We start from the raw sequence: 25,649 nt of genomic DNA on the forward strand, positions 1-25,649 counted from the left end.
TAAAATCAAAGTCAGTTTCACTGGACATAGTGGATTACATCAGAGATTTAAAACGGAGTGGTGGTGAAGGTGGTATGTGCATTGGTCATGATCTTATTTCAGTGGATTGGAAAATCACTATTGCAGCACCTCTTTTTGGGAAAGGAGAAATACAGGAAGCTGGAAACTACAGTTATCTTATCACCTATAAGAGAAAGCTACTGGAAATTTTATTATTTAAATAATAAGACATTTAGCAGATGATGGGATCAGGCAGAGTCAACATAGTTTTATGAAAGGGAGATCGTCTTTGACTGATTTATTACAGTTATTATGAGAAAGTAATATGCACAGTGGATTAAGGGGAGCCTGAAGGTATTAGATTAGATTAGATTACATTACAGTGTGGAAACAGGCCCTTCGGCCCAACAAGTCCACACCGACCCGCCGAAGAGAAACCCACCCATACCCCTACATTTACCCCTTACCTAACACTTCGGGCAATTTAGTTTGGCCAATTCACCTGGCCCTGCACATCTTTGGACTGTGGGAGGAAACCGGAGCACACGGAGGAAACCCACGCAGACACGGGGAGAACGTGCAAACTCCCCACAGTCAGTCGCCTGAGGCGGGAATTGAACCCGGGTCTCTGGCACTGTGAGGCAGCAGTGCTAACCACTGTGCCACCGTGCCGCCCACCCTATTCTATATGGTGCCACATAGGTTACTACACAAAACTGCATTATAGGGTCTATTGTTGGGGCCTCAATTATTTACAACTATATCAGTAAATTGGATGAAAGAGCAGATAATGTGGGGGCTAAATTTGCTGATGACACAAAGAAAATGTTGTGAATAGGGATGAAGAGTCAACAAAGGCAAACATGTAAGTTAAGTGAATACTTGAAAACTTGGCAGAATGCGATGTGGGAAATGTGAAATTGTCCATTTTGGCAGGAGGAATAGAACAGTGTTAATCGAATAGATGGGGAGAGCAAAGCTCTACTGTACAGAAGGATCTGGATGTTCTGGTACATGAATTTATAACCATTGGTGCACAAATACAGCAAGTGATTAGGAGGACAAATGGAATCTGGGTATTTTTTGCTTGGGAAATAGAGTATTTAAAAGGAAAGGGAGTGTTAATTGTTGCTGCTGTATGAGCCTCCTTGAGACTGAATCTGGAGACTTGTATGCAGTCCTGACCGCCTCACTATTATTATTGTATTAGGAACAGTTCAGAGAATATTGCCTGGAGTGTTTTCAAGGATGAAGGGTTATCTTATGAGGAAAATTTCACATTTGAATTATATCCATTGATATTTAGAAAAGGAAGAAGTAATATTTTTGAGGCATACAAGATCTTGAGGGGGCTTGACGTTTTGGGTGAGTCTAAAGCTAGGAGTCACTGTTTTAAAATTGGAGGTTTCCCATTTAAGACTGAAGTGTGAAGAAATCTTTTTCTGAGGATCATTGATCTGTGCAATTCTCTTCACCCAAGAAAGGCTAACTTCGATGGATTTTTGATTGATGGACTTGAGAACTGTGGGAGACAGACAAAGTGGAGTTACCTTCATAATCAGAGAATTTATCAATTGATGGAGCAGGCTTGAAGAGCCAAAATGGCAACTGCTTAAACGTTTTATGTGTCAAAAAATGCATTTGGCATAGCTGAGCTTTTTTAAAAACCAAATTGTCACATGTTATTTTAAGGCGCTACCCTACTAAGATAATGGGAAAAGTCAAAGTTGCTCTTGAGAGAGATGCAACTTTTCTCAATGTGCATAAATAATTGAAGGCTTTTTGTGGAGAATAAAGCAAATCAGGGGACACCATTTGTTCTTTCACAGACAGTATTAAGATAGTAAATCAGTGCCGAAAGACACTGAATGCTGTGCTCAACTATTCTGGCACTGTTACAGTACAAAAATCCACATTGTGTGGTAGTTTCAAACTGCGTATGTTCTGAACACACTGTTTCCAAGAACTGAGGGATAGAACGAAATGCTCTTCTCATTTCAAATTGAATTTCTTTCATTCATTGGAATCACCAATGGGGAGAAGTATGGGCATGAAATTTCTGATGGCCAGGTATTCGTTTCCAATGCAAAGATGGGGATTGCACATGAGAACCTGGAATCCCTGATGTGTCAGACTCTGAGGGAATTGAAGAGTCTGTTGGGCAATTTCCCAGTGCGTAGAAACCTCCTGACAGTACCCACTTACATCAAAGGAGTTTAAAACCCTTATCTAACTCCTGCATGATTATTAAACTGGCTGCCCAATTTAGCAAATATACCTCCAATTACACCTCCACCCTTCAGAACTGACACTTCGTTTACCCCCCCCCTTGTTGGGACTGACCATACTTCCTCCTTCCCAAAGTTCCCCAACACGCCCCTTCCCACACATCTGCTGGATCTGACAAGTTCCTACTCCTTGGAACCTAGAGTGTAGATGCATAAACAGTAGAGATATTTAGTTCAGTTCTATAGTTCATTCTCCTACATATGTGTAAAAGAAAATGTTCTGGATCCTCTTCGTAATTTGAAACCTCTGAAGATTCATGACCTACTTTTCTGGGTAGAAGTGCTTCATTGACCTCTGCCATATTTAATGCTTAATCAAAACCATCCATTTGTGTCATTTCTCAATAATGTGCCAGATGTGTAGCCAAGTAGCTGCTCCCCTGTTCACAATTCCTTCACAGCAAGTAGAGAAATAATTTACTGCTTCAACACTAGCTGAAGATATGATTATTTTTGTCTGAGACTTTGTATTATAATACTTTTAATAAGTGTACAAGTTTTTAAAAAAAAATCAATTGAGAATAAGGGACAGTAAGGCCTTTGTCAGCCTGAATTTGCTGAGCTTGTGTTCCTTGGTTTCCTGGCATGACATTGTAAAGATTTAGGGCTTTGATCCAAGGGATATGCTTCACTGGTTGCAATTAAAATCCTCGTCAGGGAGGATGTGTTGCCAACTCCCATCATGCCCTTAAACAGATGAGAATGCAGCAGCATCCTTTTGAATTATCATAACTGTCTAACTATTGATTGCTTTCACCACCCACCAGGCTTGGAGTTTTCTGAGGTTGCTGAACTGTTAACTCTCCTGCAAGACAGTTTTCTCTGGCAGTAGTTTCTGATCCAACGGCGTCAATTGAGTTTATTTTTGTGTGAAGGGCCTTAATCAGGCTACAGTAGAATCATCATGCAGTCATTTAAGAATAGAAATTATGCAATTCAGTGCATCAGCAAGTTAAGACTATTTTGAAGTGACTTTTTGAATTAGAAAGATCGGTTAGAACATTAATTTAAGAAACAGTTCCATGTATGATAATGAAAAGTAATTTTGGGTTGTAATTGACTGAAATTATTTGTTTTTCAGAGTTCGATTGATTTCTCAAATTAGAAAACGTGAAAGATCTCCTTCAGAGGTATGCTCTTCACTTCTGCATCATGAGAATAAAGTAATTGCTATATCATTCACTGACATTTAGACCTAAAGTGTTATTTATTTATTCATTTTGTATTTAACAGTGAATATGTCTGATTGCATTTTCAAATCTGGCAGTCTATAGTTTTGAGAAGCAAACCTGATTGACATTATTTGGCAATTTCACACTTGCTGTCACTGCAAAACTAAATGGGATAGTTAGTAAATACTGTGAGCAGATTATAAAGTGCTATTTCCCTCCATGCAAGCATTTTAAACATCTTCTAAAACTGTAATGTTACCGCTACAATTCAGTGGAGAAATTAGATTGCGATAGGACTTTTTTCAGTTTGTTAAATGCAATAGTTTGTCTGTGAAGTATGAGACCATTAACGTGTATTAAATTGTATTAAATTGCTTGCGTCAGAAAGGTCTTATTTTGCAGAAATGCACAATATTTTACATGCCATGAATTTCCATGCATCAGTTAAGCCTCTTGAAAGTTCTTTTCTGTAATTTCTATAAATAAATTCTGATCTTGGTTTGTGCCAAATTCTGACGGTTGTGTATTTTTTTCCATTTCATCCCCTAATGTTTTTGGTATGGCTTATGATATCCTTTCCTTCACCCATTCAAAGCATTCTTTCACTTTTCAAATGCAATAGTGCCTCTGATCTGCAGCATTGCATGTTTGTGAGAGCAGAATTACGTTATGACGTAATCAGACACTGACAGCACTTAGTGGCTAGACTTTCATTTAGAAAATTACAATATTTGTGAAGAAAAGGAATTCTTGAAACTCTACCATTTGATCAAGGGGCAAAAAATTAGCGAGCAGAAATGGAATTTTTCATTATAGATTTAACTGCATTTAATAAATTGTAGACTTAAATCTTTATTACTCTAAATGACACTCTGAAAGAACTGTGGATGCTGGAAATCATAATCCTAAACAAAACCAGAAATTGCTGGATAAACTCAGCAGGTCTGGCAGCATCTGTGGAAAGACCTCAGAGTTAATGTTTTGTGTCCAGTGACCCTTCTTCAGAACAGTCCTATAGAAATGGTTCGAAGAACAAAGGAAAAGGTCTGTGACAGGGTGAATACGAAAGGATATTGAAGTGCAGTGCCTAAAGACAGTGATTGCCATCCAAACCCACTGACAAGGGCCGCATTATTGTTATCTGATACACAGACCTCTACCCATCAGAGGCAAAATGCTAACTCTGCACTTCCTCTTATCCTTTCCTAAGCCATGATCCACTACTGAACATCAAATTTTTGCATTCAGTAGACGCACATAGCTCATAACTTCTTGAGAACTTTCCTCCACTGCATCCAATATCATAATTCCCAATTCCTGTATGGCTTGTAACCCCTTCCCAAGATCTATGATCAAATCTGCCTTGGTTAACGGATTGTTTTAGCTTGTTTCTGTCCTGCTGAACTTTTCTTCTTCTCTTGACTCCATTTATTTCTCCGCCTGTACAAACTCTTCCTCTCTACATTCACATCTCTTCTGATGCCTTATGCCACTTCAACAGTTTTCCAGTCTCTTGATAGTAACCCGCACCTCTTCATTATTTATTTCTAAGCCCCCCCACAAGGATGGCCTTTGCTTCTTCCTTGAGCATAGGCCCAATCAGTCCTCATCCACTACCATCCTCCTCCACTTGACTGTGCTTATCCCTACTCTGAGCAACAATTCCTTCAATTCCACTTCTTCTAAATAAAATACCTGCAGGGGTACCAGTAGTGTATGTTTTGTGGGATATGTCAAACATTTATTATTTCACTCCCTCTGGTACCCTCCCTCAGCTTCCAGTCTGGCACATTAGAAGGTAGCACCGGCAAAGGTAACTATCTGAATTATGAACAACGTATTTTGGTGACTTCGATAATGGTCCCTTCTCTTGCTCAGTTTTTGTCTCTATTTCTGGAAAGAGGCTATCTAATAATGTCCACTACAAACCCTTAGAGTCCTACAGCTATCTCAACTTTACTTCCTGTGTTGTGAAAGGACCCCATTCCCAGTTTGTTCATTCTTGGATCGGTTCTAATGATGCAAGGTTCTAGACTAGTGCATTGGTGCTTCCTTCCTTCCCTCCCCTCAGTGATGGGCAGGGTCAAGATTGCATATGAACCTTGGCTGAGAGCCCAGAAATTCGTTGTTCTCAAAGCACCTGAGCCCCTGCTTGATTTACAGCTCTGAGCTCTCTGACATCTGCTATCAGTTTGTTATTTACAGAAGGTTTACTGCTTTTGAAATTTCAGTTATTGAAACCTCAATGTCTTTGAATGACTGACACTTCTGGACTGTAGTTAAAGGTTTCTTTTGAACATAATGGCAAGTTATCAAAGAATGATTCTTTCTATGTTTTATTGTACGCACGCAAATAGCACTATATAGAATTTTCTTCGATACAACGTATAGATGAATGGTCATGGAAGTGCCATAGTGAAGTATGAAGGGCCATGAGTAAGTAGGGAAGTGGTGAGACATCGTTGGTGTTTGAAGAGTTACTGCCTGGCATGGGGAGTGGGTGGGGTGGTGGTGGTGGACGCACAAGGAAGAGCATTTGAATTTACTTTTCAGGAACCCCCTGCGCCTTAGTGATGCAGGCCAAGGGGGACAGCACCTCTGAGGTGCCATGACCAATGACTGTTTGTTTAAATCAGGCCTGATTCCACACCACTTGAGGCAGGGTGGACCACTTCAATTGCTGCAATGGAGCTGGCCTTGTTTAACATCAAGAGTGAGAGAGATTATGACTTCATAGACTTTGGTGAAATTGGAAAATCCAGGAATGGGGTCAGGAACCCTGGAAATTAGACTCACCCACCACCATTTTTAGATCACTTGCAAGTCATCCTTAGTCAGCACATCCAGACCTTCATTTTAGGAGGTTAATTTGCCAAAAGAAAGCATAGAAAACTATGTGTGCTCTGGCACCTATTTTTAAAACAAAAAAGACAAGGATCTATTTTTCACCTCTGAAAGATTGCAGAAATAAATCCTTTAGTTCTATGAAGGTAACTTATTTTCATAGAAGAAAATGAATTAAGTACAGCAAAACTAAAATTGAAATGTGAATCTCTGTGCATCTCTTTTACAACTAAGCAATAAGTTCATTTTTACTCTGGCACATTAGAAGGTAGCACTGGCAAAGTTAACTATCTGAATTATGAACAACGTATTTTGGTGACTTCGATAATGGTCAGCACAATGCTGACCAATATCATTTATCTGGTCCCATTGAAGTTCTATAACATTGATCTGGAATGATGTTTTTCATGTTAAGCACTGAAGAATGTTGAGTCTGTTTTAATTGTAAACGTAGCTGTCTAATATATTCGTAATATTACAATAAGTTGCATTCTTCCCATTGTTTTGATGATCCGTAAGAAGTTGATGTAATTTGTCATGCCACCACTTTTATCTGACTGTATAAACTCATCCAGGAAATGTCCAACAGCATTACTGAATTTATTGGCTTCCTGTGCAGTAATGCTTGCTTGCTTACTTTGAATTCTGACGTTAGATGGTGTTTTGTTGATATCTGGCTGAAAGTAAACTTCAGGCAACAGGAAGCACACTTTCAATAAATAGGTACTTACAAGAATAAATGTAGTCAAAGGCCAGCCCATCATTAACTTTTAAAATCTTGTAAAAAAAATTGTTCACAAGTGGGATTTCATGGACTGATTTCACCAAAAGTTTAACCATAAATAGCTGTGCATCATTATATTCGCATATTCATTGCTTTGTCTCTGTACATATGAATACTATCGAATTTGCAACATGTGTGGTCTGCTGATATTGGATAAATATTCCTCTCTGCAGTTCAAGGACAATGGTAACTTTTAATTATGATGTGCCTGATATGAAGGGCTATTTAATGGAGCAAATCATAATCAGTGCTTCACATTCGTGTTCAGCAGCAATGTGCTTTTTGTTTCAGTACTGTTATAGCAGTGAATTATGGAAAAATCTAAAATATTTCTTCCACGTTTTTTTTTTCTGGGATCGTAAGCCTGTTAAAAATGAGTTAGTTTTTTTTTTACCCTTTGCTATTTCTAATTGAGTTTGGATGCAATTCCTTGGATGTGAAATGCCCACTAGTACCACAGCCAAGAGTTGGCTTTGTGTGTTTGCAAAGTATTCCATTATGGGATGGAAGGACTTTAAACTTTTTACTTCAAAATCTACACTTCCCTGTACTTCAGGAAGTGGTTATGGGAAATTTGATTGACCTTTATTGTAAACCCTCCTTAGTACACTGGGAAAGTTATTCATACTAATTCTACTGCTGCTTTAGCTCAAAAGAACTAAACGTGGAAAAACTAAGAGGTGAACTGGATTTGTCAGAGTCAGTGCTGCACTAAGATGATATCTTTGGTAACAGAACTATTGTGCAGTTCACCTTTTTAAAAATCTTCTGTGATCTATATTTAAAATGCGCATTTGGTTACATCTCTGATATCTTTGGACCCTCTGGAAGCAGTATTTTGCATTGAGTATTATTCTTGAAAGAAATTGTTTCCTGTCACCCTTGTTTTAATGATTCAATTGTAAATTGTGTGTTGTGCCAGAGTATATGTGATGATGCACTGTAGAGCTGCATCAGCAATTTAACGTGATGGATGTCCAGGTCCTTGCAATGAAACTGCCCATCTTCTGACAGCTGATTTATAACAGTGTCATTTCAAATTATCATTATATTATTCATTTCAGGGGCAAAAGTGACTGGCTAAATTTAGCACAAGCTGTTCAAATTAAATGGCTTTCAGGGTGTTCATTCATGAATTGTCAAATGCAATACAGAGAAAAGAGATTATGATGTGTCCGTTAAAATGCATTTTGTGCCTAAATCGTACTAAATTAATTGCATTGTTACTCTCTCAAACGATTTAAGAACTCTTGAGAACTGATGAAATCACTGAAAAGAAGTGACTGTTGAAATGCAAATTGTCTTTTCCAGTGTGGGGCTAAATACAATTTGTAGACTTTGCTGACTAGACCCTGTTGGATTGGTAATGTTTTACCACTTGACCAATTTTGAGTACTTGACTGTGTTCAGTCAGAAGTTTTGTTTTGTTTATTGAGAAAATGCATTTGAATTCCTGGGAATCTCTATGCTGCATCCTGGCCATGTACTTAAGAATACAGCTTTGTGGTGGTATCAAGGAAAAAAAAATGTCTAATATGGGCTGGGAGCACAAGGCTGAGATGAAACATTCTGAATGAGATATTCCTGTTCCCTAAGTCCCCTTGGGAATTTGGGTGTGGCCCACAGAGAAGCACCTGGTCAGCTCTGGTGACCATCTTTGAGCACTGAATGTGTGGTGCAACAACAAGGGCCTAAGCTAGGATCATGACCTCAGTTCCCTGAATATTTAGCAGTGCAGATTTCTTCAATAATTTTCAAAGCAATCTACTTTCAGTAGAGGCTAAAGAGACACTTAAAACTCCTCTCAGAAGAGGGCAGCATATACCTGCCCCTACCTCCAACAAGAGACTACAAATTGATTTTTGACCTTGTTAGTGGGAGGTGGCCTGAAATGTGGTTCTGATGCACCAATGGTTAGCATCTGACTTGGGCAAAATAAATAAAGAAATTGCCTTTGACTTCCTACTGATGAGGTCATCAACAGGTACCACAGATGTGTAATGCAGTCAAGAATTATCCTTTTTACGCCCTGCAGACATGAGAAGCCTGAATTAATCTGCAAACAAAACCAAGTAGTTTAGGATGAGTTTTGCTACAGTCCTGTTTGTAAACAAAAGCAAAATATCCACCATGTTGAATTTTTAGGCCCAGATCTTCCAACTAGAAGGTAATTATTTGAGCAGCATAGACTGGAGTTACATATTGGGATCACGTGGAAATTCCAATGCAACTGACTCTGTGGGAATTGCCTGGGAACTTGAAACATCCAGTGGATAATTACCCAGTGTCTGGAACTATTTAGGAACAATCCCTAAATCTGAGCTAGAGTCAACACACTTCAGAGATTTCTGGTTCACTTAGTTGACTAGTTAGAGAAATCAAAACCTGCTCTAAATCCTAGCTAACAATAAAACTGAAACCCTCCCCCTCCCCTCCCAACTCTGAGTCACTATTAATATCACAAATAAGTCCAAGTCTTCTGATCCACGTGACCCAAACCTGACTCTTTCCCAATTATCCCCCACCTAAATGTCTTGCAGACCCAATACCCCCACCTCCCTGATCCAGGTAGTGCCGATGGCCCTCACTTAACTAATTTTTTTTACTGCCAAAATGGCTTACAGACCTTTGAACCAAAAAATACAGTATATGCTGCTGAAAAAGGGAGCTTGGTTTTATCACCAGTCTTTTCCATTGCCTCCTTCATGGATTCTTGGGTTTTGTAGATGCAGGGGAAAGTTCATCGCTGAAAACTTTGACTAAAAACAACTCCACCAAAGGCGTGGATCTGACGTGGATTGAAAATAGAGATCGTGATCCAGATTAGAAAATTCCAGCCTTGGTTGCAGATTAAGGAGTAGAAATGAGCTGAGAAAGAAAGTTAGTCTAAAAGTTAATTGCTGTTACTTCAAGTGTAAACCATCATTTGCAAGGTTAGCTAATTCCTGCTGTAAATCGTCAATCAAATTTACGTTTTAAGAACCACTTCACTTTTTTTTCAAGTACTTGCCTAGGTTCCTGGTTACAACCAATACTTTCAACCTTCTTTAATCTTAATATTCTATGCTTAAATGATAAAATCTGTAATTTATATTGTACAGCCTTCAGGATATTTCTGCAAAGGAGACATGAGAAAATCTTTTCCTTGAGTGTGGAAGGATTTAGCTTTGATACCATCCTTTCCTCAGTATCTTGTATAATTTGTATAATGTGTAATTTAGACTGGCACATGCAGGGTCTAGTGTTCTGTCATCCCATAACTAATGTCACAGAGAGGAATTTAAACTTAATATAGAGGGGGAAAATGTTCTGGGGAGGAGTTGCAAACTGCCAAAAACCAAAAGGATATGGCAACATTGTAGGACAGTTATTAGAGTAATGATATTGAAGATGGGGCAGGAAGGGACAGTGTGCAAACATGAAAAAAAAACAAATGGGGTAAATGGAAGAAAACAATAAAGAAGAAGCAATAATTCTGTGTCTCATCTTTTAAAGCACGTAGTATTCAAAATACAGTGTGAATGAATAGCTTTAGAGGTTAATAAGTATGATATACAAGGAGAACAAAAATGGGAATAAATACTCAATTCTGGATTAGTGGTGCTGGAAGAGCACAGCAGTTCAGGCGGCATCCGAGGAGCAGTAAAATCAGAGAGGAGGAAAACTTCTTCAAGGCAAGAGAGAGGAGGAAAACCTCTTCAAGGCTCAATGTTATGTGACTTTTCAAAAGGGCAGGTGGGAAGGGAAGAATGGTAGGGTAGCTTTGTTAGTAAAAGATGGGAAAAATATGACAGTACAAAAGTATCTTTGATTGCAATTTGGGAAATCCATATTTGTAGGCGTAAATCAAAAGGTGAGGAAGGCACTGGTTGGAGTCATCTGTAGGTCCACTAACAATAGGTATACTGTACAACAGAATATATAAGGACATAATGATGGCATATTTAAATAAAAGTATATTAATCATGGATAAGTTGACCACCTTGTTGATTAGGAAAAGCACATTGAAAGGTAGTCACAAGGAAGAGGTCATAGGGTGCATTTGGGATAGTTTCCTCACAATATATTGTGGATCCAAGCAGGGATCAGGCTACTTTTGTTCTGGTCATATGGCAGGTTTAATAAGTGATGTCAGAGTAGAGGATCCCATGGGAAACAGTAACTATAACTCGGCAGACTTTAGCATTTATTTTGAAAGACAAAACTTGTTTGGAAAGAACTGTGCTAAACTCAAGTAAATGTAATTACCAAGAAATAAGGAGACTGTTAACAGGAGTGGATTAGAAAATGTGTTTAGCATAAAAATGGTGATTGAACAATAGCAGACATTTAATAAAATAATTTCTGCCTTACAGCAAATATATATTCTAGTGAGAAGGATCCTATAAAGGGGATAAGGCAACCATGGCAAACCAAAGAAATTAAGAACAGCACCAGATGGATAGAAAAAATGACACAATGTGGTTAAAAATTAGTGGTAAACCAGATGATTGGGAAATCTTTAAGAACCACCAAAAAAGACCAAATGAAAAGAGAGAAAATAAACTGAGTGTAAACTAGTAAGTAATATAAAAACTTCAGTAAGAGCTTCCTTAAACATGTAGAAAGGAAGCAAGAGGTAGAATTAAAAATAAAATTAAAAGTGGGAAACTGGGAAATGAAGTTGATTAAATACTACACATTAGTCATTGTGATTGAGGTTAGTAATCACATTCCAGGAATACCAAATCATGAAATAAAGGTGGGGAGGAAATAAATGGAATAGCAAACACTTGAGAAAAAGCATTATAGAAATTTATTGTGCTGAAGGCCCCAAGTCCTTTGGACCTGGTTGTCAGATGTTAAGGGAAGTGATTGCACTTTAAATAGCCTTCCAAAAATCCTTGGATTCTAGAAAAGCTCTTGGGGATATTGCACCCTAATTCAAACAAGGAAGGAGTCACAAAAATAGTAACTCTAGGTCAGTTATGTTAATATTTTCCTAATGACAGATATTCAGGTCTGCTGTAAAGGATGGAATAGAGCATTTTGAAATGCATAATGTAATCAAGCAGATGGCTCCAAGGGGGAAGTTGTGCATGACGAATTGACTAAAGTTTGCAGATGATTCAAAAATAGGTCTGAGTACAAATGGTGAGAATGACAGAGTCTGCAGAAAGGTGTTATTCAAAAATTGGCAAATGGAATATAATGTGGGAAAATATAAGATCTTGAATAGGAAGAATAGAGGAGGTAAATTTTATTTAAAAGGTCAAAAACTGCAGAACAAAAGGGTTTGGGAGTCCTTGTAATGAAATCACAAAATAATAATATACAAGTTCAGCAGTTAATAATAGGGAAAGCAAATGGAATGTTGGCATTTAATTCAAAGGGAATGAATTATGAAAATAGGGAAGTCTTGCTTAACCTATACAAAGCAGTAGTTATACCACACTTTGAATACTGTGAACAACTTTGGTCCCCTTACCTAGGAGAGATACTGGCATTAAGTCTACAGAAGGCTCACTAGGTTGATCCTGGGTATGGAGGGAATTTATTATGAGGAGATATTGAGTAGTTTAAGGCTGTCCTCATTGGAACTTAGAATGAGAGGCAACCTCATTGTAACATACAAGATTCTTAAGGTGCTCGACAGGATAGATGTGGAAAGATTGTTTCCCCTTGAGGGAGTAGGACCAAATGGCATAACATGGTTGTCCACTTAAGACATGGAGAAGGAATTTCTTGGGCAGTGAATTTACGGAATTCTTTACCTCAGAAAGCTATAGAAGCAAGGTCAGTAATTATATTAAATGCTGAATTAGCTTTTCAATCATCAAAGGAACAAATGGTTATGGGGAAAAGACAAGAAAGTGGAGTCATTGGTTACCGGATCAGCCATGATTTTGTTAAATGGTGGAGAAAACTCGATGGGCCAAATGGCCTATTTCTGCTTTGTTTTATGGTCTGTACTGTACAGTACTGAAAGATTGCTGTACTCTTAGAAGTATTATTTTATGAGTGCTACTTTAAACCAGTATTTCCCTTCTAAGATAGACTTAAGAGGTCTTATTTTCCTATTCAAAAAACAAGGGAATTCTCTGGTTGCCTAGACAACAGTTTGCTCTCCATAACTATCTTTTTATAAAAAAAAGCTAGGCCTATGTCTAATTGTTGCTTAGGGACCTTAGTCTTTTAAATTGGTTGTCTTGAACATTTGCAGAATTCTATCATGAACTTAGCTCCCAAGCTACTTATTAGCCCTTCATTTAAGGGAAACGATTTCCCTTCCATGATTAAAACTATAGTTATGGTAAATTTCTCTATAAAAGCGGCATTACTCAACACTGGCTAACTTAAACATATATTTATGCATTTCCTTTATCATTTAGTATAATGCCTTTCTTCATTTAACTTGTCTGAGGACGGGCCTAAAACTAATCCGAGAGACAGTAGATGGCTGTGTGCAACACACACAAAGAAGATTCAGAGACCCTGATGATGAAGTTTCTAAAACATACTGATGAGATAATTGTTTAAGATGGGTCTAATTTATTGCACACTTGTGTTAAAATGGACAGACAAATCTCAAGACAATTTCCAGATCTGTAGACTAAATCTAGGAGAACACTCTATTGAATTGTAGGCCTTGCTGAGGGGATGTTGGGAGTTATCGTTTGTTGAATTCCAACCCTGCCACCTCATTTTTTTTTTAAACGTGTAATAAACTGAAATTACATCTGATTCAACAGGGAGTGGCAGACTGTGGTTCATATTTATTCGCCATATGGCAGCAATATTTCCAGGGCAATATGAGCATTCTCTGGAAATTAGAAAACAAATTTGTCTACTTTAAGAGTTGGTTATACCATCCTTGTGTTTATTGTGTGGGTTCGGTTGTCAAGATAGTGGCAGAGTAGCAGCGCTGCCTTTGGCTCCTGGTTTGGGGCTTGTTCACTTCCGCTTGCTTTCTGTTTTTTTTCTTTTTACTTTTGCTCTTTTTTAATGTTTTTTTTCTTTAAAACCTTTTTCAGCATCTTCAGCAGGTGGGTGGCAGCAGAGTTGGCTACTCCCAGCAATGGTGGTGTTGAGAGTCTGGGAGGAGAGTGAGCCCTGATGCAACGTCAGCAAGGCAGGCCTGGCAGTGAAAGACGGTGCCTGGGGATCGGCTGTTTGATTGTTGGTTGGGTCCAGTGGTCATGGCGGTGAAATGGGTAGCTGGAGGGCACCACGGTAGCATCGACCGTGGTAATTGTCTCCATCTTTGCTGTGCCCCGCTCAGGCGGTAGTGAAGGTGAATCAGCCCAGTGGTGAAAGATGGCACCTGAGGATTGGCGACTCTGTCATTAGTTGGGTGTGGCGAGGCTCAGAACCCGGACTTCTCCTAAACTATATCTCTTCATTTTCGCTTAGACTATCAAAATGGTGCCAGATTATGGTGACAGACAAAACCTTTTCACTGTATTTTGTAGTACTTCACTGTAAAATACACATGACAACAAAATTATTCGTTCACTGGGTATTGCACTAAAAATCAAGTCTTGCTAACCCCACTGTCGCTACAAACATTACAGATTTTATAAAACTAGGTAAGATTCCTCCATTTTAGCTGATGATTAGACCCACTTGACAGAGCGGACCTGATTTCTAAACTTGACAGGAATTACTATTTATTACAAATAAATTCTGGCTGCAGATAAGCAATTATGAACAATTGGTTTATAACTCAAGATAGTAACTACCTAATAGAATAGTCTCAAAAACTGAATGTTATAGGCAGAGAGGAAGACTGGAAAAGCAGTTCAGTGGTACCTCTCCACAGTGTTTGCAGAGATGATCCTTTCAGCTTGTCAAGATTTGTTGTTCCTTGATCTTGCTACTCCAAGTACTTGTACTTGTTTGCAGTAGGCACAGAGTGATGGGTTCACAGTTGTAAAGTCTTGATTAGTTAAAAGCCACAGCTTGCAGTGCCTGATGAGGGGAAATACTGGATCTATCTATAATTCAGGTTTTTCTTTGACTGTGAAGGAAAGGGCACCACTTTCTGAAGATTTCTGACTGAACACTCACCACCACAGGCTTTTCAACTATCTGGAAGTAAGGGACTGAAACATCCCAGATTATGGGTTTGGGTTTTTCTCAATTACTTTATCTGCTGCAACACAGAGTAGCATTAATGTCAAAGCTGAATGTTTCAGCAGCATTTAGTTGGAGATTTCAGAAGTATATAAGGCAACAACCCCATTAAGGAATGGCAATATCTATCGACAATAAAGCTTGCCAAACTTTTACACTGACCCTGCTCAACACCAGATACCTGTGGTTTGACATCTGAAGCTGTGTGCAAGGATTATAAATTCATTGTACAATAGTTAAAAAGAGGCAAAACACCATGCAAATAGAAACTGATCCAAAAACCATGGAATCTTTCCCACAAGTCAGAATCTCTGGGAATTTCATAAATTGCCTTTCAAATGAAGTTAATTAGATTTAATCTTTGTCCTGTTCTCATGGCCTGGGAACAATTTAGTAGAAGGGTTTTGGAGTTGAATAATCCTAAGATTTGCGTGGGTACTTTTATAAGTTCATAAACTATAATTTTTAAACTGTATACATTTTTCAGTTATCCTAGCTACTGTGCACAATGGACAAATCAAGTTTGTGCAAATGTCCTTGGAATAAGCAGTGAAAACTGAAATTTCTAGCTGACTCTAAGTGACCATTCCAACTTGTTCTTTAAATACACATAAAACTGAATTAAATTAATTGTACTCATGTGCATTTTGAATATTTCACACTATAATTGTAAACATTTGAAAAACAAGAAGCTGCCTCTTTTGGAAATGAAAACCTCCACAATGGAATAACATGGAGGTTAGCTGAAGGTTATCAATAGAGGTTTTTTGGTGAATGAGAGTATCAAAACCAAGCTTTCCAAACTAATATTTACACACACAAGATTTCAATCAAGTGTTACTACATACGAATGGGGAGAGGAATTGTGATTCATGGTATGCTCCCTAATGCAAGGACACAGACTAATGGTAGTGCCCATCAATGGGCATCAATTCACTAGGTGTAAAATGGGACTGAACCTTTGATCTTGCTGGTCCATTTGACTCAACTATTCATTGTATTAGCAGGTAAACCATTAAAGAAATACCGTTTATAGACTTCTAAAGATTACTAAACTGAAGTGACTTTGTGGAGAGCTGCTTATTACAAATAGTATTGTGATGCGATACTTCTGAAATGCACTTATCTACAAATTATTTTACTCTCTCAAATATGAGTATAAGAACTAGAAGACCACAGTGTCCTTTGAGACTGCTGTACCATTCAACAGGATTGTATTGATCTGTCTCAAACTATTTTGCTGCCAATTCCCCATCTCCTTTAATTCCATAATTTGTAAATGGGAAAAAAAAAGCACAGACCTTTTCAGTGGACAACTTAATTCCTATGAAAAAAACCTATTCTTACAAGTCCCAAATAATTGCTACCCTGCCTCCATGACCCAGAGTTCTTGATTCCTCAATAGGGGCAACAACCTTTTGGTGCATATCCTGTCAAGCCTCTTCAGAATCTATGTTTCAGTGACATCACTTTTCATTCTTTTAAACTCCAGAGAGTACAGACCCAATTTACTCAAACTCTCATCGCAGGAACTAATCCAATTTGTCCATCTCAAAGGCAAATAATTCCTCCCTTGGATATGGAGGCTAAAACTGACCACAGTACTTCAGACTCCCCTTTTACCCACTAATTATCTATATTAAATCTGTCAAACATGATTTCCCTTCTATTAAGTTTGTCAGATCTTGCTGTGATTTTCTAGCTACATTCTTTCATTATAGATTTCCTGTTGACCTGCCAACCAAACTCGCTAGTAGTTCCATTCCTCACTTTCTTGAATGATACATTTCCTAACTTCAAATCAACTGAGACTGTTCTGGAATCTAGAGAAGTTTGAAAGTCATAACCACTGCATGCTCCTTCTGAACAATAGGACGTAAGCCATCCGGCATTAGGGCTTTGTCAGCTTTTAGTCCCCTATGTTTCTGGATCATTTTAAAGCAAGCACGTTTGAAAATCACGGTGTAAAGACACAATTTGGAATGTTGGAATCAGCATGAACACCACTTCCTTGTTCAGAAAAGGAAATAAGCTTGTTGGAAACTGCATGGAGGTAGCAATTTCACTTTAAAGGTGAGCTAATAGCTGTTGTGTGGATAGAATACCAAAACCATCAAAAACATCTTTTCTGATTAAGGTTCACTTCAGAGACAACCCTAACTATCGTAATGAGCTAAATCCCAATCCAAACTGTTGCCCCGCCTCCCGCCTTAACCTGGCTACCTAGTCCTGACCCAAATGCCCCACACTCACTCTTCTCTACCCACTTAGCCTGCCTACCCTGCGGACCCTACTCATTCATCCATTTAACCACTCACCCACTCGTTAGCTCCCATTCACCAGTATTCACACTGATCCTTTAAACATGGCATGTGGCAGCTAATGTCTCCCCCCAACTTTATAATGCTGACAGTGTGCTCCACATTTCTGGAGAAGCTGGCTGTGAAGAAATGTGGTGCAGGGTCGAGACTGCAAAGTTTAAGTGGAGTAGCTATCCAGTAATGATTGCCACACCTCAGAAGATCCAGGCATATAGTCTAATTGAAGATTTAGTCATAGCATTAAGTTGATTTAAAAACTGTTTTTAGCATTATATGACTGGGGCTAGCATTTCAACTATACTGTATTACTTACCCGTAGCTTAATACTGTATGAGACTATGAAAGAGGTCTAGTCAGATTAGTTTGTACGCTGCATATTTGTTCCTTTAATTGGTAGTAATAGCAACAGCAAGTTGTTTGGGGAAACAGTGTTTAGTACTGTTGCGTCACAGCACGAGGGACCCGGGTGCAATTCCAGTCTTGGGTGACTGTCTCTATGGAGATTGCACATTCTGATTTGGTTTCCACCAGTTGGTTTCCTCCCACAGTCCAAAGATCTGTAGGATACGTGGATTGGCCACGGGAAATGTGGGGTTACGAGTATAGGGTGAGGGAGGGGTGGAATGCCCTTCAAAGGATTGGCGGAGTTTCAGTGGGACAAATGGCCTCCACCTGCAGGGATTCTATGTTACCTGTCTGTTGTGATAGCTCAGTGTTGTAAGTGCTATAGAAAGTACTGATGCTGAAGTAGCATCATTATTTTATGTTTTTCTTAAATGTATTATTGTGTGAAAATAGGGAGAGGAAGGTAGTCAGTTTTCTTAATTGGGATGAAAGCCCAGATTTTCACCCAGTCAGGCTGGTCCGGACTTGTAACAAAGACATGTGGAACCCAATTCCAGGATTCCCTGTCACCATTCCTACTTCCAGCCATTTGTGCATTAAGGTCTGTTTGCAGCAGCTCTTCGCTTGCCAGCTCCATTGCAGGAATGAGCAGTTTAAACCCCTGTAAAATTATACCAGAGATGCTGCTTTTACTAGATGGGTATTCACAGATTTTTGAAAGAAGGCTCAATATTTTCAATAGACCCGATTGCAGAATGATGTGCAGTTTGGAGAGGAACTCCAACATGTTCCCATGCATTTACAGTCTTTCTCCATCTAAGTGGTAGAGGTTGAGTTTCAAAGGTACCTTTGATGGAGTCTTACTGAGTTGTTGCAGAACAACTTATAGATACTGCCCTTATGCATCAGTAGTGAGGGGAGAGAATGGTGAGAGTGGTGAATGACCTCCAACCATGGCTACTCAGTTCATACATTTTGGAAGCTTGATGTAATTCTGAGTCTCAGCAGAAATTACAAAAGCCATCTGAATTAATGGCAATCTTCGGGCTGCTATTTTAGTCCTTTTAAAACTTAGCAATGTTCAGCCAATAGGTTCATAACACATTTTGATATAACAGAAGTCTCACAACACTGGGTTATAATCAAGCAGATTTATTTGAAATTTCAAGCTTTTGGAGCCCTACTCTTTCATCGAGTGAAGTGAAGAAGCAGCACTCAAAGTTTGTGATTTGAAATAAATCTGTTCGACTATAACCTGGTGTCGTGTGACTCCTGACTTCATCGATCCCAGTCTAACACTGGCACCTCTACACCTTGGCATTTTGATATGAACATGCCTTTCATATAAGTGTTAGGAAAGTTGGTTAGTCTTCAGGGAAATGCTACAGAATTATTAAAACTGTGTATTTATTTGCTATTAAAAAGCTGTAAAAGTAAAAGGTCATTTGGTTTTATATGACAACACAATAACATTGCAGTTTTGACTGTTCAATTGGTTAGCAGGTGAAATTGCAACCTTAATGCTAACTGAAATATTTTTTCTGCCAATACTATATTGCAATAATCAAGTGTAATTAAACTTCCTGTTCCTATCTGCACATGCTTGTGTAAAATAATTCATTAAAGCCGATTAGAATTTTATATTTTTACTTAATTTAGCAGTTACTACTCGACACTTGAGAATTGCATTTGCATCCTAAGAGACTTTTGTAAGTATAATTTAGATTCAATCCAAATTGTTAGCTTGTGTATACAGCACAAGTTTGAATGAGTGCCAGAGTGACTGGGAACATAAGTGGGATTTTAATTTTGTGTAAATGGTCCACTAAACAATTAAAATTTCAAGCCCCGATTCTGGTGTATTTTTGATTGCAAATGGCTATGTGTCCACCACTACTTTCATCTTCGTTTAAACTCAGCACAAAGCACAACTTTTTGCTCAAGCATTTAGTTGCTCTTTCTGTTTTCTCCTTAAATCTTTATGAAGCACTGGTTTCAATATTGAAAGTACTTTGTTGATGCAAGTTATTGACATTTCTTTCTGCAGTTGTTTGTCTTGGCTTAATGTGTACCATCTTTTGTTTCTCAATTTGAAATATGTTCACATACTAGCTCACAGCAGACAATTTACAAATTGAAATTTATATACAACCAAGTTTGTTTCAAGTTCATTAAAAATGTTCATATAAACCGAGTACCTGTGCAATTGCAATGTCAGTGAGCTTGAAATGAAGGCCTCAGCATTGTTTTGAATCAGTTCTTTTACACAGTTAGTTGAATCATTACCTTCAATGCTGTATTATATTCGCTTATCATTTGTAGTGAATCTGTTTTCAAGTGAGTAACAAATCAGTGTACTGCACACTTTACAGTGTAATTTTGAAAACTTTGATGCAAACAAAATTGCAGTAGTAAAGAAGTTCTGTAAAAGCCTAGGGTTTCTTTGTTGTTTAAAAGGAACCAATAACAAATGTTTGTAAAGTTCATTCTTTTAATATCTCATCTTTTTTTTATCCTCTTGAATTGTTTAATACCAACTCTTGTATGAGAATCACAATCCTCTAATTTATTTTCTAACCTCTAAGTTATAAAGATGCTTGACTCTCTGCACAGTTCTGCCAGCCAGGTAAGCAGGTATGCTCCATGCCATTTTAGCCTCTGCATGTGACTGTTGCAGAAAGTTTGCACAACAGCCCAAGGTGACACATCTCTTTTACATGTATTTGAATTTTGGACTCGACAATTTTAGTTCTTTAATTAGTCAGTCTGGACACTTGTAAGTGAACCAATTTTTTCCATTTAATGTTTTCTGTGGAACTTCAATCAGCAGCAAAGAATATTTCTAATAGTGGTGATAACACCCTGCGTTACATCTATCTGCTCTGTTATTCTTTTGCTTTAATACAGGGTGCCAGTGCAAAGCTTTTGGAATGACTATATGGGGAGTTTTGAGTAAGAACCTGAAGTGGGAGGTCGCTGGGAATAGAGCAAGAATTTGTTGAAGAACGGAGTATAATGTTCTTAATGGATTTTGTGGTAACCCATTGTCAGTCACAGTATCTGCATAAATGTTCAGGGCAAAAGTATAATTCCTTTGTGTTAGGTGACTGTTCCTTGTAACCATAGATATTGGAATCTGTAGCCATTTATTTATGCTTGTTGAGCAAATCCAAGATGATTTTTCTGCTAAGATTAGCCAAATCACACTGAGAATTTTAAAGATTTGGCATCTGATGTTTTAACATCATAAAACAAGAAGTAACATGCTCAGTCCACCGTGCACTTCAAAGTCTTAATTGTGATGAGATCTTAGCTGGGATTTCTGATTAAAACTGTTTGACGATTCAGATCTGAGGGGTTCAGCAGATACTTGCTAGAAATGGATAAAGAATATTGTGACTATTGGAGTCCAGAATCCTGATATTATATAATGGTGATAATCCAGGACTAGTCAGGCATTCCATATTGAAAAAGTGCTAGTTTTATAATATAATATACAGGATACCATGCCAATCGAGTGCATTGTGCCTGCTAGACAATGGACCATCCCTAAAATGTAAAAGTGAATTGGATTGCGCTTATGTAATTGAGTAGTCTATATGTTGACTTGTAATTTTGTTAACTCCTATTTAAATTTAAATGTATTTCTATAAAAGAGCAAGTTAATTATTTAAAGGCTTTGAAACTTCGTTGCAAAAAAAGCGATGTTTGCATGCAGTGATGTGGGCAATGCAAATATTGCAGAGCTAGAACAAAATGGTGACAACTTATTCCATGGCATTTCTGTTCCTGAGATGATGGTCAAATCACTCGTGTGAGAGTCTATCCCATTTCCTCTATAGATTGTCCAAAATATGAAATGCTAAGTTGCCACTATCAGTGCAGTAAAATTGTTGAAGATTTAACACATCTTTTTCTTGGATATCAGACAAGCAAGTCTGAACAGCTTTTCTATCAACTCTGGTTTGATTATGGTATCCACGTTTCTCCAGCACCTTTAGGCAGACCATCTCTGCTCATGGTGCACTGCCTTGGTGAAGTCTATGAAGTCAATGTATAGTGGCTTCCTTTGTTTATGGACATGTCACTTGCAGGTCTCTTGATCTGAATTGATTTAGGGTGGATGCAGTTCGACAAGAGCAAGTTGGACAATATTTTTCCTACAGTGCTCAGAAGGGCAATGCCTCAATTGTTGCAATCACTGTTTTGCCCTTGATCTTGTAGAAAGTTGCAATCTTAATCATACACACTCTATAACACTGCACCCTCCCTCTAGCAGAGACAGAGAAGCTTGTATTGGTGATATAGATGTGCCAGTTTCCTGAGCCTGAAAGCGTAAGGTGGTAGAGTATCAGCACCAAGAACCTTGCCCCATGGTAACTCTTCTGAGCTTCTCCACTCTGGGTGCGATTACTTAGCTCTGTTCCAACAGGCAAGTTTACTACATTGTCAAGATTTTTCAGTGGTGATGTTCTTCTCAAAGTAGTGATTCACCATCTCTCCAACTGTGTATTGCCACCTTTGTTTTCAGTGGAGCCATGTTGTTTGATAGGCTCATTAGCATTTTGATTCCTTTATTGGTGCCCACATTGTGTGTCAAGGGGATGTAGTCATTGTTATAGTGTCTCATGATTCGTTGGACTGTATTTCAAGAGGCTGTAAGCACATAGAGATGCTAGTGAGAAATTCTCAATTATGATCAATGAGGATAGTCACTTGGCTTAAATAACAGGTTGCACAGCAGTGATTTTAGTCTCGAACCAGTCACTGTTTACAAGTAACTGCGGAGCGCTGTCTAGGAAATCTAGGTAATTAAAACTTTGGTGGAAGTCCCAGTACACTCCTCACAATGCATATCTTTTAAAGTTCTCATTTTAAATATTTTATTCTTGGAAATCAGAGCACCACTGAACATTTGTGCTCACAGCCAGGAAGTAGGCTAATCAGACTTGTGTTTCTGAAGTCTGACATTTCCAGCAAGTTTCTTTTTTTTTAAATTTCACTTTCAACAATAGTTGAAGAAGAAAGGTTTGCTATTTGTGAGAGTGCTTTGAAATTACAATTTCTAAACAGGTATGCAATGTGATGATTCCAAACTGACAGAAATATTGCATAAGGAAAAAATAACCAGTCAAGGGTGAAATGTAAGTTTTAGATACTTTTTGAGGAAGGGACCAACTTTGCAAAATCTGACTGGGGAACATTAAATAGGCTGTGTTCAGTATGTCACTGGTCAGACTGTGAAAGGAACAGCTTTTCTAATCCAAATGACCATTCTTTAAACCACTGCTCAATGGAGGAGCGTCTTATCTTCCGACTGGGAACCCTCCAACCACAGGGGATGTTCAGTATGTCACTGGTCAGACTGTGAAAGGAACAGCTTTTCTAATCCAAATGACCATTCTTTAAACCACTGCTCAATAAACTGTGGAATATGAGGAGCAATGCGGGGTTAACAAAACAAAAGCCATTGCAACCAGTAGAGGAAACCTAAAAGTGCATCATTTTTGTGTTTCATTTTAATTATAGATCTCTTGGTTATGATCATGTACTCCCCATACAATGAGGAAAATATAAAGAAACACACCAAGTATTAGCCACCAGGAAGAAATCACAAGCAATATATTTAAATATGGAAGGGGTTGGTATAAAATTTCAGGTTTTTGTTCGACTATGCTATTAGGGAATCATCCTTAATTACCAATTTCGCAATGTAACAATTGGTTGCTTTTTTTCATCTCCTTAAAGCATATATTGCTGAAGTTTCAAACCAGCCTTGATACTTAAGTACTGACCTGTTACACTCATGTTAAATGCTTCCATTAGCTGCTATTGAAGAATTCTGTAAACTGATTTTTAAGAAAATGTTGTTTAGTATCCTAACAACTAACTTTGAGATTTATGTTCACTTCAAATGTTCAATCTTGCCCAGAGGCGACAAACTGAAGCAATTGATTTGTGGAGCTTTATTTGAAGTTTGCAGAAATGACCCCATTTAGTTCAAGCTCCCAGCATTCAAAGATGAAAGCACAGACAGGAGTACTGGATGTCACAATGTGTATCATGTCGAAAGGTCGAGCCAAAGGAACCCTGGTAGGTTGCCCTGAAAAGACTTCAAGCTGATCAAAGCTAAAAACTTCAAATCATAGACTGCATATTCTGCTCAGTTGCATTCTCAAATATTTCTGTAGTGGCATTTTGTAATTTCTAATTACAAATCCCAGAACTCGGAACATTAAGTTAGAAGGAAGAGATGGGAAGTGATCAAAGTGGAATCACTTCACATAATGAAAGCAAATAAGGTCTAATGCTTGTGTATGCTCCTTCAACTGCTGCAGCTTCCCAAAGATGTCCACTTGTGATTCTGCTATTTAAACAGAAAGAATCCTGGAATAGACGGAGTAAAATATTTTGCGATGTTTTGTTAGCTCTGAGTGAGGGACTGCCAGCTGAAAGAAAATCCCTGCTCCTGTTTTCCAGATTTAAATCAATAGCCTTTCAATAGTTCTTCTTCTTCTTACCTCCTACCAACCCTTCCCTTTCCATTTATTTCCCTTTCCCTCCCTCTCTCTTAGTCCCCCCCCCCCCCCCTTACTCCACTCATCCACTTTACCATCTCTTTTCTCTCATTTTCCCCCTTGTTTTAAAGTCCTGCTTACAAGAATTTGAAGATCCTATCAGTTAAATAATGCTATGTAATAATGGCTTGAACTTTGGTTAACTGAATCTTGTGGTGAGAAACCACTATTGCTGCTTGATGTTAAAATTTAACTTTGCTACATCTTCAGCACTGTGTCAACAGAGCTATTTTCAGTACCACATCCCACTGGGGTAATGTCGGAAACCATCACTGAGGCTGCAAAAGATTATTTGTGCATTTATTCTTTTTCACTGGCTCTCCTTTCACAACATTGAAATAGGGGGAAAAAAAAGACCAGGAATAGGCCATTCAGCCCATCAAGCCAATCCTACCATGCTAGGTCATGGTTCTTCATATCCTCATTGCCAATTTTCCACACTCTCCAAATCCCTTAATGTAATTAGTTTCCAGAAACACCAATTTCTGCTTTGACCATACCCAATGATTGAGCTTCCACCACCCTTTGGGGTAGAGAATTCCAATGATTTGACCCCCTTCTGGTTGAAGAAATACCACTTCATTTCAGTTTTAAATGCCTACCCATTATCCTGAGATCATGGCACCTTGTTCTAGAGTCACCAATCATAGGAGACACCCTGTAAAAGGTTCAATGGGATCACCCCTCATTTCTCAAAACCTCTGAGCATTAAGACCCAATTTCCTCAACTGTCCTTCTAAAATAATCCTCCTACCCCAGGGATTAATCTGGTGAACTTCAGTTGAACAACCTCTATGGTATCCCCAAGATAATGAGACCAAAGCTTAAACAATACTCCAGGTGTGGTGGCATCAACATTCTGTAAACTGCTGTAAGACATCTTCATTTCTATATTCAAATCCCCTTGAAATGAAAGCCAGCATTCTGTTTGCCTTTTAATTGCTTGCTGTACCTGAATGCTAGGTCTTCATAACTCATAGACAAGGACACCTGCACATTCCAACATCCTTCCAATTAAGAAATACTCCTCCATTTTTAACCAAAGTGAAAACTTTTTTTTCCATTTTTGAATAACTCCATACTAATTTAGATTACATTGCATCAATCACATTCCATCTCATTTATTTTGCCGGCCAATTTTTCTTGAAACCTCTTTGCGTCCTCCGCAGGAGTTGCGTTTCCACTCTGGCACCGTTAGTAAA

General features: G+C 38.3%; 1 protein-coding gene across 8 annotated transcripts in view; it reads left to right on the forward strand.

Moving 5' to 3' along the window:
- The first annotated feature begins 3,363 nt into the window (after positions 1-3,363).
- The window catches only part of map2 (microtubule-associated protein 2), a 146,289-nt gene continuing 124,003 nt past the window's right edge, over positions 3,364-25,649 (forward strand). For all 8 annotated transcript variants that reach the window (XM_043693043.1, XM_043693048.1, XM_043693050.1 and 5 more), the window contains exon 1: positions 3,364-3,418. The gene's annotated coding sequence lies outside the window, so the exon portion shown is untranslated. The remainder of the gene's footprint in view (positions 3,419-25,649) is intronic.

This window comes from Chiloscyllium plagiosum, chromosome 7 (assembly GCF_004010195.1).
Source record: "Chiloscyllium plagiosum isolate BGI_BamShark_2017 chromosome 7, ASM401019v2, whole genome shotgun sequence".
NCBI classification, from domain to species: domain Eukaryota; kingdom Metazoa; phylum Chordata; class Chondrichthyes; order Orectolobiformes; family Hemiscylliidae; genus Chiloscyllium; species Chiloscyllium plagiosum.